Source organism: Carassius gibelio, chromosome B12 (genome assembly GCF_023724105.1).
Source record: "Carassius gibelio isolate Cgi1373 ecotype wild population from Czech Republic chromosome B12, carGib1.2-hapl.c, whole genome shotgun sequence".
Taxonomy (NCBI): domain Eukaryota; kingdom Metazoa; phylum Chordata; class Actinopteri; order Cypriniformes; family Cyprinidae; genus Carassius; species Carassius gibelio.
The window spans coordinates 6,985,776-7,001,061 of NC_068407.1; positions in this window are offsets into that span (position 1 = coordinate 6,985,776).

Genomic DNA, 15,286 nt, shown 5'->3' on the forward strand with positions numbered 1-15,286 from the left:
GTGGGGTTTAAGTGACCAAATGATTTGAGAAGTCCTTCATACGTCATCTGAGAGAAGTCATATTACAGCATATTGACAACCCAATACTTATCTACGGAAGAGGATTAAGGCCAAGCAATAATAAACAACACCATTGCCCATCGTTTCCTCCCTCCGTTCAGCTCGCACTGGACCCATCAAAATGGGTGGTCTTTGTGTTGGACCATAGTAGATGGACTAATCTGTTGAGAATTGACCATTATCATCTCTTGGCAACGCACCATGGGCGCAAGGATCTTCTTAAACAGGTGGATGGCTGTTTTTCCTGTTCACTACAACTTTAGATTTTATTATTATTATTGTTAATATTTATTGCAGTTGTTTAATCTACAATTTTAAATTATTTTATTTTAAGTTGTTCATTAAAATACAAGAAGAGTTGGCATTGTTTGCACTGTATTTTAGTGTGTTTTTACATTTTATTGACCTGCATTGTTATTTTATCTTGCTCAGATTTGTAAACACTAAATCTTAGTAACTGCTACTATCGAACTCTGTAAATAATTATTTAATTTAAAATACTCTGCTAGTCTAGTTTTTCAGCAGTAAGATTTTTAATGGTTTTTTTATGAAGTCTCTTCTTCTTACCAAGCCTGCCTTTATTTGATCCAAAGTACAGCAAAAACAGGAACATTTTGAAATATTCCTACTATATAAAATAGCTGCTTTCTAATTTAATATTTTCAAATGTAATTTATTGCTGTGATCAAAGCTGAATTTCAGCATCATTACTCCGATCTCCAGTGTCACATGAACCTTCAGAAATCATTCTAATATTCTGATTTGCTGCTCAAAAAACATTATTATAATAATAATAATTATTAGGGGCCAAGCACCGAAGGTGCGTAGGACCCTCTTGTTTTTGTTGGCGTTCTTATTAGGGGCCAAGCACCGAAGGTGCGTAGGCACCTATTGTAATCGTTGGCGTTATTATTATTCTGCTTCTTCTTCTTCTTCTTCTTCTTCTTCTTCTTCTTCCGCCGCAAGTCTATGGCAGCCCATAGAACCGATTGCGGGAAAGTTGTATAATTTGGCACACTGATAGAGGACAGTCCCAACATTAACTATAGCTAATTTGAAGTCTCTAACTCCTACTCTCTAGCGCCACCACTTGTCCAAACTTTCAATGTTTGTATGCTAATAACTTTTGAACCGTAAGCCAGAAAATGGAAATTCTTTTTTCCTCTGAATCCTTGGCTCATGCCAAGTCGAATGAACCCCAAAATTCAAAAATCGCAAGGTTTAGTTTTTTCGCTATTTTCAATTTTTCGAAAAACCTACTTTTTTGAACTCGTGCTAGACGGTTAGTCCGATTGCCACGAAAATTGGCTCAGATCATCTTCAGACCATGCTGGCAAAAAGTTATGGAATTCAAGTTGATTCGTCCAACCATTGTCGAATGACACGTAAACAAATTTGACGAAAAGCACGCAAAAATGCACTTGAGGCTATATCTCAGCAACGGTTTGGCATATTGAGACCAAACTTGGTGTGTGTTATAATAAGCATGACCTGAGACTACCTGCAGTGTTTCGACACAGCGCCACCTAGTGGTCAGGAGATATGAAAAATGCATATTTTGGCTTATATCTTCTGAATGGTTTGGCCAAAAATCACACAACTGGTCTCTTTAGATTCAGTGAGTCATGTCGAGTCGTATGATATGCAAATTTCCCGTGTCAGCCATTTTAGGCGTCGGCCATTTTGAATTATGTTTTAAAATGCTGTATTTTTTCAACGCAGCATCGTATCGTTTCGCAAATAATTACAAAAATATTCGGCTCCATGCCCTGAATGTACTCAAAAAGCTTGGTGGCAGCGCCACCTTGTGGTCAAGAGTTATAATGAATTATCACAAAAATGCTAATAACTTTTGAGTAAATTAGACAATTGAAATGCAATTGGTCTCCCCGTATTCTTTGGGTCATGCCGAGAACATAGATACCAATTATGCCAAAATTGGCCATACTTCCTGTCCGCCATTTTGATTAATGTTGAAAACCTACTTTTTCGAACTCCTCCTAGACCGTTAGTCCGATTTTCACCAAATTTGACGTGAATCATCTTCAGACCATGCTGGCAAAAAGTTATGGATTTCGTGTCGATATACGAAACGGTTCTGATTTAGCGCATCAACGAATTTGCTGGAAGGGGGCCAAAATGCATTTGAGGCTGTATCTCTGCAACGCTTTGACATTTTTGCACCAAACTTTGTATGTGTCATCGCCACCTGACACTGACCATGCCACATAAATTTGGTAACAGCGCCACCTATTGGTCAAGAGTAATGAACCATTCATTAACTATGAATAATTACACTTATAAAAATGCTAGTAACTTTTTAATGCATTAGCCTATTGTAATGAAACTGGCCTCAAAATATTCCCTGGCTTATGCCGACAACATAGATACCATATATGCCAGAGTAAGCCGAACTTCCTGTCCGCCATTTTGATTTATGTTGAAAACCTACTTTTTCGAACTCCTCATCAACCGTTAGTCCGATTTTCACCAAAATTGACTCAGATGATCTGTAGACTGTACTGACAAAATGTTATGGATTTTGTATCGATAGACAAAACCGTTTTCGCATACCACAGCGACGAATTTGAGGCACAATGCCAAAATGACACTTGAGGCTGTATCTCTGCAATGCTTTGGCATATTGACACCAAACTTTGTTTGTGTCATTGAAAAGTCACACAGAGTACACCAAATTGACTTGATAACAGCACCACCTATTGGTCAATTTTGATAAGCCAGTAAATCATGCTACTAGAGGTTGTATTTATGATTTTTTTAGCCATTTCAATTACAATCATCCTAAAATTGCTGTTATTGCTCATTAATGCATTTGGTGTGATGCTCCATGCCATGCTTAGCTCCTACATTTGCCGTTGGAGTGCTTGGCCCCGTAATTGCTGCTTGCAGCTATATTTATTATTAGGGGCCAAGCACCGAAGGTGCGTAGGCACCTATTGTAATCGTTGGCGTTATTATTATTCTGCTTCTTCTTCTTCTTCTTCTTCTTCTTCTTCTTCCGCCGCAAGTCTATGGCAGCCCATAGAACCGATTGCGGGAAAGTTGTATAATTTGGCACACTGATAGAGGACAGTCCCAACATTAACTATAGCTAATTTGAAGTCTCTAACTCCTACTCTCTAGCGCCACCACTTGTCCAAACTTTCAATGTTTGTATGCTAATAACTTTTGAACCGTAAGCCAGAAAATGGAAATTCTTTTTTCCTCTGAATCCTTGGCTCATGCCAAGTCGAATGAACCCCAAAATTCAAAAATCGCAAGGTTTAGTTTTTTCGCTATTTTCAATTTTTCGAAAAACCTACTTTTTCGAACTCGTGCTAGACGGTTAGTCCGATTGCCACGAAAATTGGCTCAGATCATCTTCAGACCATGCTGGCAAAAAGTTATGGAATTCAAGTTGATTCGTCCAACCATTGTCGAATGACACGTAAACAAATTTGACGAAAAGCACGCAAAAATGCACTTGAGGCTATATCTCAGCAACGGTTTGGCATATTGAGACCAAACTTGGTGTGTGTTATAATAAGCATGACCTGAGACTACCTGCAGTGTTTCGACACAGCGCCACCTAGTGGTCAGGAGATATGAAAAATGCATATTTTGGCTTATATCTTCTGAATGGTTTGGCCAAAAATCACACAACTGGTCTCTTTAGATTCAGTGAGTCATGTCGAGTCGTATGATATGCAAATTTCCCGTGTCAGCTATTTTAGGCGTCGGCCATTTTGAATTATGTTTTAAAATGCTGTATTTTTTCAACGCAGCATCATATCGTTTCGCAAATAATTACAAAAATATTCGGCTCCATGCCCTGAATGTACTCAAAAAGCTTGGTGGCAGCGCCACCTTGTGGTCAAGAGTTATAATGAATTATCACAAAAATGCTAATAACTTTTGAGTAAATTAGACAATTGAAATGCAAATGGTCTCCCCGTATTCTTTGGGTCATGCCGAGAACATAGATACCAATTATGCCAAAATTGGCCATACTTCCTGTCCGCCATTTTGATTAATGTTGAAAACCTACTTTTTCGAACTCCTCCTAGACCGTTAGTCCGATTTTCACCAAATTTGACGTGAATCATCTTCAGACCATGCTGGCAAAAAGTTATGGATTTCGTGTCGATATACAAAACGGTTCTGATTTAGCGCATCAACGAATTTGCTGGAAGGGTGCCAAAATGCATTTGAGGCTGTATCTCTGCAACGCTTTGACATTTTTGCACCAAACTTTGTATGTGTCATCGCCACCTGACACTGACCATGCCACATAAATTTGGTAACAGCGCCACCTATTGGTCAAGAGTAATGAACCATTCATTAACTATGAATAATTACACTTATAAAAATGCTAGTAACTTTTTAATGCATTAGCCTATTGTAATGAAACTGGCCTCAAAATATTCCCTGGCTTATCCCGACAACATAGATACCATATATGCCAGAGTAAGCCGAACTTCCTGTCCGCCATTTTGATTTATGTTGAAAACCTACTTTTTCAAACTCCTCATCAACCGTTAGTCCGATTTTCACCAAAATTGACTCAGATGATCTGTAGACTGTACTGACAAAATGTTATGGATTTTGTATCGATAGACAAAACCGTTTTCGCATACCACAGCGACGAATTTGAGGCACAATGCCAAAATGACACTTGAGGCTGTATCTCTGCAATGCTTTGGCATATTGACACCAAACTTTGTTTGTGTCATTGAAAAGTCACACAGAGTACACCAAATTGACTTGATAACAGCACCACCTATTGGTCAATTTTGATAAGCCAGTAAATCATGCTACTAGAGGTTGTATTTTTGATTTTTTTAGCCATTTCAATTACAATCATCCTAAAATTGCTGTTATTGCTCATTAATGCATTTGGTGTGATGCTACATGCCATGCTTAGCTCCTACATTTGCCGTTGGAGTGCTTGGCCCCGTAATTGCTGCTTGCAGCTATATTTATTATTATTATTATTCTTCCGACTGGGCGTCTATGGCAGCCCATAGAACCGAATGCGGGAAAGTTGTAATGGTTTGACATTCTGATAGAGGACAGTGCCAACATTAAGTACACCAATTTTGGTGTGTCTAAGTCAATCCCTCTAGCGCCACCAACTGTCCAAAATTTCACTTTAATTTTGTTAATAACTTTTTAACCCTAAGGCCAATCAACGAAATTCTTTTTTCCTCTGATTTCTGAGCTCATGCCGATTCGATTGCACCCTACGAAGTCATTTCCGTCATAGAAATATGACCGCCATTTTGAATTTCTTTAAAAACCTACTTTTTCGAACTCGTCCTAGACAGTTTGTCCGATTCACACGAAAATTAAACCATATCATCCTCAGGCAGTGCTGACCAAAAGTTATGCAAATCAAATTGATTCGTCAAACCGTTTTCGATAAACGCTCTAACAAATTTTATGTAGTGCTTACAAAAACAGTCGTAAGGCTGTATCTCGGCAACGACTTATCCTATTCAGACCAAACTTGGTACATGTCATAACAAGCATGACCTGAGGCAACATGCTGTGATTGGGCGCAGCGCCACCTACTGATCCGGAGATATGAAAAACTGCTATTTTTGCTTATAACTTCTGAACAGTTTGTCCAAAAATCATAACATTGGTCTTGTTAGATTCAGGGCAACATGCCGAGTCGACTGATATCCAATTTGACCATTTCGGCCATTTTGACTGTCGGCCATTTTGAATTTTGTGCTAAAATGCTGTATTTTCTGAACACATCAACGGATTGTTACGAAACATGGTATGGGTCACCAGCACAATGTCCTGAAGGAGTATGAGAAGTTTCGAAACAGCGCCACCTAGTGGTGATCTTCTATTTTTAAATGCTTATAACTTTGGGTGTGGTCGACGTATTTTCACCAGACTCATCAAATTGGACTCCTGAAACCTTACAGAGTCCTACAATACCAAACATGCTAGGTTTTGCCTTACGGTTTGTGTAGCGTTGTGATTTAGCGCTTAAAAAACATTTGGCTATATCTTCGAAACCGCTTGTCTGATCGAGACGAAACCACCGTCAGAAGTTCGGAAACATAGGTCGATAGCTATATGCCAATGCCCAAATGCAAAAATATTGATAGTAAGGGGTAGTAATATTCAATCAAAGTCAAGAGTCAGTCAATTTTTACGTGTTTTTTCATGTAAATGTCTATAACTCTGAAGTGAATTGAGATATTTTCACCAAAATTGACACGCATATGTATGGGCTCACTCTGATGACACATAAAAGAAATGGTGGGACTGAGCCTCTTGGTGGCGCTATAATAGAACAAAACATGAAATTCCCATTGACTTCAATACAGTTTTGTGAAATAAAAGGCTATACTAAACAAATGCATTGGTGTTATATTCCACAACTCAGAATGTGCCAACAACATCATCCCCTGAAGGTACTCAAAATATTTTGAAACAGAGCCACCTAGTGGTCAAAAGTTATAACTCAATTTACATAAAGGCTAATAACTTTTGAAAAGATCTGGCTATTGACATGACGCTGATCTTAATAGATTCCTTGGGTCAAGCCGAGAACATAGATATCAAGTTTTCCTTATTTGGCTGAACTTCCTGTCCGCCATTTTGATTAATGTTGAAAACCTACTTTTTCGAACTCCTCCTAGACCGTTAATCAGATTTTCACCAAATTGGACGTGGATCATCTTCAGACCATGCTGGCAAAATGTTATGGATTTCATGTCGATATACGAAACGGTTCTCATTTAGCGCATCAACGAATTTGCTGGAATGATGCCAACATTCATTTGAGGCTGTATCTCTGCAAAGCTTTGACATATTTGCACCAAACTTTGTATGTGTCATCATCACCTCACACTGACCATTCCAAACTAATTTGGTAACAGCGCCACCTATTGGTTACATGTGATAAGCCAATAAATCCTATTACTAGTTGTTGTGTTCATTGTTTTTAAGCCATTTTGCCTAAAATAATCTTAAAACTGTCTTAATTACTCATTCCTGCCATTCGTCTGAAGCTTGCTTCTGTAGTGCTTGGCCCCGTTATTGCTGCTTGCAGCTATATTTATTATTATTATTATTATTACAAAAAACTTATTTTTATTTCGTCAAAAAAAGGAGACAAAATCTTATTGCAGACTGCTCTACACACATATACTATTGCTTCTACGGAAGCTCATGCATGCGGTTGCCAGATACCAAAAGTTCTAATCCCCGAATCAGAGCTTTTTTTTAACTATTGATCATACACAGAGGTCAAAATTATTGTACAAATACGATAACTATCGTACGTCTGGCAACACTTTTACTTTCCAACTTCTAGAAAATTATCTACTTTTTTCTAGTTTATTCTCAGCATTTTATTTAGAATTTTCTCTAAATTTAACAAAAAAATTTTTTTTAAACATAGCTACTTTATTCTTAAAATTGAATAATCAATATTTGATCTAGAATTTTCTCTTGAAATTTAACGACTAATCTTGAGATGAAATTTTTTAATTATTGATTTGCCCTAATCCTCTTCCATACCTAACAATTAGATAATACCTTAAGCAATAATTTACATCAATGCTTCTCAACAAGGGAGCCTCAGCAAACTTCCTTGGAAGTCAAAGGATGACATAAAAAATTCGAAAACAAATGTAAACTGATATCAAATTAATTTTTCCTCTTAACTATTCTTTTTTTAATACAGAATCGTACACACACACACACAAAATAAATCACACAACAAACAATGTTACATTAATTTAAAATATGGTTTCCGTTAATAAAAAAAGCTAGAAAACAAGCTCGGTTGCCACAATTACAGAAACAATTGTTGAGAGAGAAAAAGTTGAGAACCACTGGTTTATATTTTATGCAGCTGTAACAACTATAGCACAGAGCATCCAAAAGTACTAATACGTCCCATTTATGAGTAGATAAGAGACAAAGTCATATATTTGAGGTTATTGTCTCAGTGACAAGCTGTCATACACCTTTCCAAAAATCTAATTTCAAGTATTTTTAGCCACTCGAGCCAGAAGCGCAGGAACAGTGCAGAGAGCACATTATAAATATTATCGGCTTGGTTCATAAATATTAATTAGGTGACAATGACATTCTGCAAACTGATTTGCTGACAGGCAGGTAAGTGAGCACGAGCCATAGCAGGATTACTGCTCACATATTCATTCAGTCAAGCCTGATGTTACCAATTATATTTCTTCTTCCCACTGTTGCCAATCAAAAAATAAAATCTCAAAATATAATTATTATTTCCTAAAAAGTAGAAGGACAAATTTCTCACAGCATTATAATGCAACCTCTGGTTTAGCCTTCAAATTACTTAACGTGTTTGCATCTTTTGTTTTCACTAACTGCCTGAACAAAATCCATCAAAAGCATGGCTATACTCTACCTAAATCACATGTTCCTTTTCTCATTTTCTCTTCCATTTTGGTCAATAACCAATACAGACTCTAGCCATTGTGCTTTTCAAACTCTTCTCTTACCTCCCAACAGCTCAACACAATATCCAGCAAATATGCCATTTTTCTAATTGCCTGAAGTTCTTCTTCTGTAACCACTTATTACAAGAACCTGCCCTATTCCAGGGACCTGTAAACAGAAGTGTTGTTTCCTGACAAGAACATGGCCCTGTGACCCGAAGAGACCAACCTCACAGTTAACGAACCGCAAGAAAACTCCTTCTCATTACCAGCACTCAACAAATAAAGCTGTGAGGTACATTAATATTGTAGGAAAAAATACATGAAATGCAGCATGTGTATCTGAAATCAATTCTGGGCCCTAATTTATTGTGAATTGTGCTAGCACAGAGCTCATAACATTGATCCGTCGTAGCGTTATTACTTGCTTTGAGCTTTAATGTCCCACAGTCCAACTTTTCCCCATTTTGTTCAGCATTTAAATGACCACATAACTCAAACTTCTCTACTCGATCTTGTTAATGTGAGAGATAATCAGTATATTTGGGTTATTTGTGTGTTTTATGCGTAAGCCCACGGCAGAAACACAAAGAAGATGCAGCCACATTAATGTAGATCTGATTTGCCTTGATCTGTAAAGTACATTTAAATGAGTTTTTTCTTTTTCTTTTTACAAACTGCGTGGGAATGGGCCGTGGTTGGATGCCCTCTCAGCAGCTGGCTGCTTTGAAAAGAACGACTTTTTAAATTACCCATATATCACTGTCAGCAAACAAGGGGCTGCTGTTCCAGTGGCCTGCCAGCAGTCAGTGGAGGGCGCTAAGGTGGCACGGCAATCTCAGACCCTGCCCCCATGCCTCACTGCACCAGTCCAGGTATAAACACACACACACACACACACCCAAAGCAATAGATTACACAGGCACACAATTTACTCTCACACCAAGTACACAATGTTCCCTGCTGAAAAAAAAAGAAGAAAAAAAATACGCTATGTAACAATGGATTAAACAAAGCAGTTGATCACAGCACCTTCTAGGAAATGACGATGGACTTTTTGGCTTGATAGTGGCTTGAGTGTGTGCACTAAAAATGCTTTAAACATTTTTTTTTTTTTTTTGTTATTTATATTATATTATATTTAGTAGAGATGTTCCGATACCCTTTTTCTCTTCCCGATACCGATTCCGATACCTGGGCTCAGGGTATCGGCCGATACCGAGTACTGATCCGATACCTGGGTGTATATCTGTATATACAGCTGTATATACTACTAGCCCTGTGTAAATTGCTAGAATTTTTTTATGGTGTGCTTCAGACAGATCCCTCAATAAAACATGAACAAATACATGGTGAACTACTGTATTTATTACAGTATTTTTATTATCTAACATGAATTTGGCAGTATTATTTATTTTCTTATGCAAAAAAGAACTTCAAATGCAGCCAAAAATCTAACACCGCAAACTAAAAAAGGTATTTAAGTTTTACAATATAACTGTATAAAAAAACTGCAACAAAAAAGATCTATTAATCAGATAATCTCTTTACAACAAAACAAGTAAAAAACAAGCAACCATCTAGGCATAATTATTATTATTATAGAGACGTATTATTATTACTGTAGGCTACAACAGTAGCTTTATATATTGTCAATTTACTCATGTAAACCAAACATTTATTTTAATGGGCTGCCATGAAGATCTTTGAGTGTCTGTGTTTATGATATGACAGTATTCTCAAATGAAACGGTAAATTCTAATGAAGTGACGGTTTATGCGTTCGTGTCCTCATGACACACAGCAGAGACTACAAAACAGCGAGCTCTCGCGCATCTGTGCCAGTCACCCACAGAGATGTAGATTTTGCGGGAGTAATATTTAAATAGTATTTTGCAGTTTAATATTCACAGACACTAGTATATATTCGGCTACTGTCTGGAGCCCTGCGCTTTGACTTACACGGAAGCGACTGAACGCAGCTGCCGGTACTGAATATACTCGAGAGTCTGTAACTACCGGTACTACAGAGACATACTGCTAACCACTGATCTATAATATAGTAGCGGCTTCACTGTGTTTTGGCAGTTTAGAATGTGATGAGTGATCCAGTCATATATAGATAAGGGCTGCTAACGCGTTTTCATTTCTTCTTCGCTGCTCTAAACAGGGGTTGCTTGTGGCAACACAGCACAACTTCCTGTGTTTTCAATGCATTTTGAGCAGCGAAGAAGAACCGTGCAGCGGTTAGGCAAAGCTTGCGGTCATAACTAGGTCTTTTTTAAGAAAATGGTATCGGATCGGTATATGGGTTCATGTACTCGCCGATGCCGATGCCAGAATTTGTTGTGGTATCGGAGATATTTCCGATACTAGTATCGGAATCGGAACAACTCTAATATTTAGTTTATTATTTTAGTAGTTATATATTATTAATTGCAGTGTTAATGGTCTTCTCTAAGGCAAATCTGTTTGTTTTATATATTTGGTTATATATCAACAAGTAAACAGTATCAACATCAAGACAAAAACTAAATTTCTTACAGCATCAATATAACACAGTATTTATTTTTTATATACAATATTTTAACTAAATAGAATAAACTTAAATAGAAATTTTAAGATAAAATTCCAGGTAAAATCTCTGAATTAAACTGTTGGTTTTATGTATGCATTTATGGATTGTCGTCTAGTTATTGATTTTATTCTATTTATTTATTGAAGTCTATTTATTTAAGTTTATTTATTGATTGCATGATCACTTGATTTATATCCAAGGCTTTATTTATGGTAAGTATCTAAATAAATGTAAAAATTTAAATTCATACTGCATTAATGTAACTATGAAATCTTTCAATTTAATTTGTGATCCCAGGTGCAACCTTTTTTATTATTATTAATGAAATGTATATTTATTGTTCTGGACATGTTGCATGACATACAGCTCAGAAACACACAAAACTGAGCCTTACCAAAATGTGCACCAGTATGATTGGATCTATCAACATGTAGCCCATTGACTACAAAAGAATCCAGTTAAAATGAGTCAAACCTCTGGGTCCAGAAAAAATGGCCTCCTCTGACCTAAAGCTGAACTAAACTCCAAACAAAGTCAGATTAACGTTCATGTTTCCATCTTTAAACACAGTTTCTTGAGAAAGAGTTCAACCTGAGTGGCAGGTAATTAGCCAGCTGCGGCTTTGGTGGAGTCTGAAAAGCCGATGACAGCTTATGTCCCCGTGATAAACAGCGTGAACGGGAGGCAGGAGAGGAATCCAGCCATACTGCACTCATCTGTTATACTCACAATTAACGCACTTAATTAATGAGAGAGATCTCGGTATTAGATCCGTATGTGACTGCTGCTGTGTAACAACATTTGCTGTTAAAACTAATTAAGCAATAAGAGTTGAATGCAAAGTGGTGTGGCTCGGAACGCATTTGTCACAAATGAGCGTGACGCAGGGCTGCGATAATGTCTCACAGCTGCCTCGCCAGCCATACGCCCTCAGTGATACAAGCGCAAATGGCCAAAAACGACAGGAAAACAAACATGCTACGATAAAGCGTACGGCATTATCCATTATATTTTACTATTACTTGTCTGTCCCAGCACCATTTTGTCGCTGATGAGTCACTATAAGACAAGATGACACATCTCCACAGGAAGCCTCTCTTCTCGCTTGATTACAAACCCTGCTTGACTGATACAACCACTTAACAACTTGTTTTCATAGGTTTCGCACAAACAATATCAATTCACACTTCCTACACGCATTCATTTTCCCCAGCATTATATAGTGAATGCTATCAAGTGGCTATAAGCGAGTGCAACTTTAACAACGTACTGTAAAACAATGTCTTCAGTCGGTGGTATTTAACAACCGTTAACCCCAACCCCTATACCCTTTCAATTCAGGTTCGTCTTCTTGATTAGTTTGGACTGAGTCTTCAGCGAGGTAAACCCATAAAAAGAAGAACTATTAAAAGGCTCAGAACAAGTGTTACAAGGTGCCTTTCAAACTTGTAATATGATAGATGAGGATGCTTGACAAAGGCCGCAGTCTAGTATTTGAGGGCTTAGGATGTGTTATTTGAAGTGCCCGGTGCAGGCTTAAGACTAAACCTAACCAGAGCTTTACCCAGGCTTAGTCCTAATCCTGCTTGCACAGTGCCACATGGAGACCTCCACGCTCTTGGCCAACTACCAGGCACACCGGCTGTTCAGACCAAATAAACGTTGCAAATATAAACCATATGGTCGATGAGCACAAAATGAAGTTTGCTATGACTTTGACGCTCAGAAGGGGCCAAAACAGACCAATCATCCTATTCAAACGCGCAAATTTATTCTGGTATTGTCTTTCAAAAATGTTCTCTAACTTAGCAGCAACTGAGCAATTCATTATACAGTGCTACTTAAAATTGAGATGATTATTGAAACGAAAACAAAAGCTGAAATGTAATGCATACAGAAACAAAAAAGCAAGGGTTCGAACATTTTGGACTCATGTGAATAACTTAAATAAATCTGACCTTGTTTATTAAAACGTAAAAATTAACAGAGAATATGCTGTATGCATTAAAGGAATAGTATTTCCAAAAATGAAAAATTGCTGAAAATGTGCTCACCTCAGGTCATCCAAGATGTAGATGAGTTTGTTTCGTCATCAGAACACATTTGGAGAAATTCAGCATTGCATCTCACCAATGATATCAATACTCTGCAGTAAATGGGTGCCATCAGAATGAAGGTCCAAACACCTAATACATTTTTTTTTTTTTTTTTTTACGAGCATTTTTATTAGTCATAACTTCTGGAGAGAAATAGCACAGGCACTGGACTAAGATGAAACTGTAGCGCGCATCCGTGGACTATCTGGTTTAAAAACTATGCCTTTGATTGTGTGTGTATTTTAGTGTACGCGTTAAAAACCAAATTATACCTTGGGCTTACATGACTGGAAAAGTCCTGCACACATCATCAGAGAGAAGTTGTTTCATTTTCACTGGAAGATCTAGTTATGACATTTTGATAAAAAACTACAAGGCCAAAAAATTTAACATATGCACAATAAATCGTTCAAAATATTATCTATAACGTGCATTTGGAAAATAGATAGGGTGAATTTTCATTCCACATCGCCTTTTAAAGCTTCATAGGCACAGAATGAAAAACTAGCACTCTCTCTGTCTCACATGCCTTTCGCTATCTGTTCATGTATGTAGGTGAATGCAAATGAGAAAAATGAGCCCTGATGACAGTAATATCTTATCTTCCAAGAGATTAGGTGTTCACCTTGAACTTGTCCCAAGGCCAAGAGCAAACCCCATCTGAGCAACTAGCTGTCAGATGATTTGATTGACTTCAATAAGGTCACATCATAAAACACTACTGACCAGCCTCCAAGATAAAACACTCTTCGAGTGATATACGAATAGACGTCATTAGCATCGATATGCGATTCTACCATTTCTTATTTCATAAAAGGTCAAAAAGGGCAGTGATTTTAAACTATGTACTGAAGGATGCAGATAGTGTGCTGCTCTAAATACCAACACACTGTGATTTGACTTAAACAGGTAATACTTTAAAAAGGTAATACTGACTTGTTAATCGTAGACTTAATTTTGCCAGTCTATTTTTGAGTCACACAAAAAAAGACAACATCTGGGCACATATGGTTAGTCCAATCCTGATGGTCAAACAAATTTGAGGAGCAGTACTAACTGTTGTGCACAACCAATATGTTCACGTTAGTCTATAATGGACTTCAAAAATAAAGCAAATGGATCAATATGTGGTTACCAATAATCTAAACAAATGCACACAATGGTTGACATGATTCAATATTGCCATAACTGCAATGAAACAAATCACATTCAAATGCTTAAGTTAGGTTGTAATCACTGCTGTAGATCTAAATGGTTCTTTCAATTTACCACCAGTTGTTTCCAGTACTCATCATGATACATTACCATGCCCTCAAACATCTAGAATTTGATTTGTCTTTAACCTAGCAAGCAGGCAGGGCAGGGGGGTGGGCTTGGGGGTGGAGGCAGGGTCTGGGAAAGTGCATCATAAACTGCATTATGAAATGAGATGAGTTTTGAGGTCATGAACATGTGTCACATGGAGGTCATAATATAAAACAAGCACATGCGTTCCAGTTATTGAAAGCCTGGGTCAAGACCATGAAATTACCAATAACACAAGTGAAGTAAATGGAAACTAAGAGGTTGTGTGTGCCATACAAAGATGTTCAAGTGTTCAAAACATCTTGCAGGTCTAGACTACATTTCTAAGGTCTTTTTAACAAATCTGTATAAAAATCTTTGGAATTTCTCTCACACACAAAAAAAAAACACCCCAATGGGATTTCCTGCAAAAATATAAGAGAACATGTATTTGTTTGTTTGCCTAATTCATAACACCCCTCCCCCATTATGTATTTTATTATTTTTGTTGTCTGTAGTATGCACTGATCTATAATAGTCATTATATACAGGTGCATTTCAATAAATTTGAATGTCGTGGATAAGTTCGTTTCAGTAATTCAACTCAAATTGTGAAACTCCTGTAAATAAATTCAATGCAAACAGACTGAAGTAGTTTAAGTCTTTGGTTCTTTTAATTGTGATGTTTTTGGCTCACATTTAACAAAACCCCACCAATTCATGTTCTCAACAAATTAGAATACTTAATAGGACCAATTAAAAAAAAATAATTAGTGAATTGTTGGCCTTCTGGAAAGCATGTTCATTTACTGTACA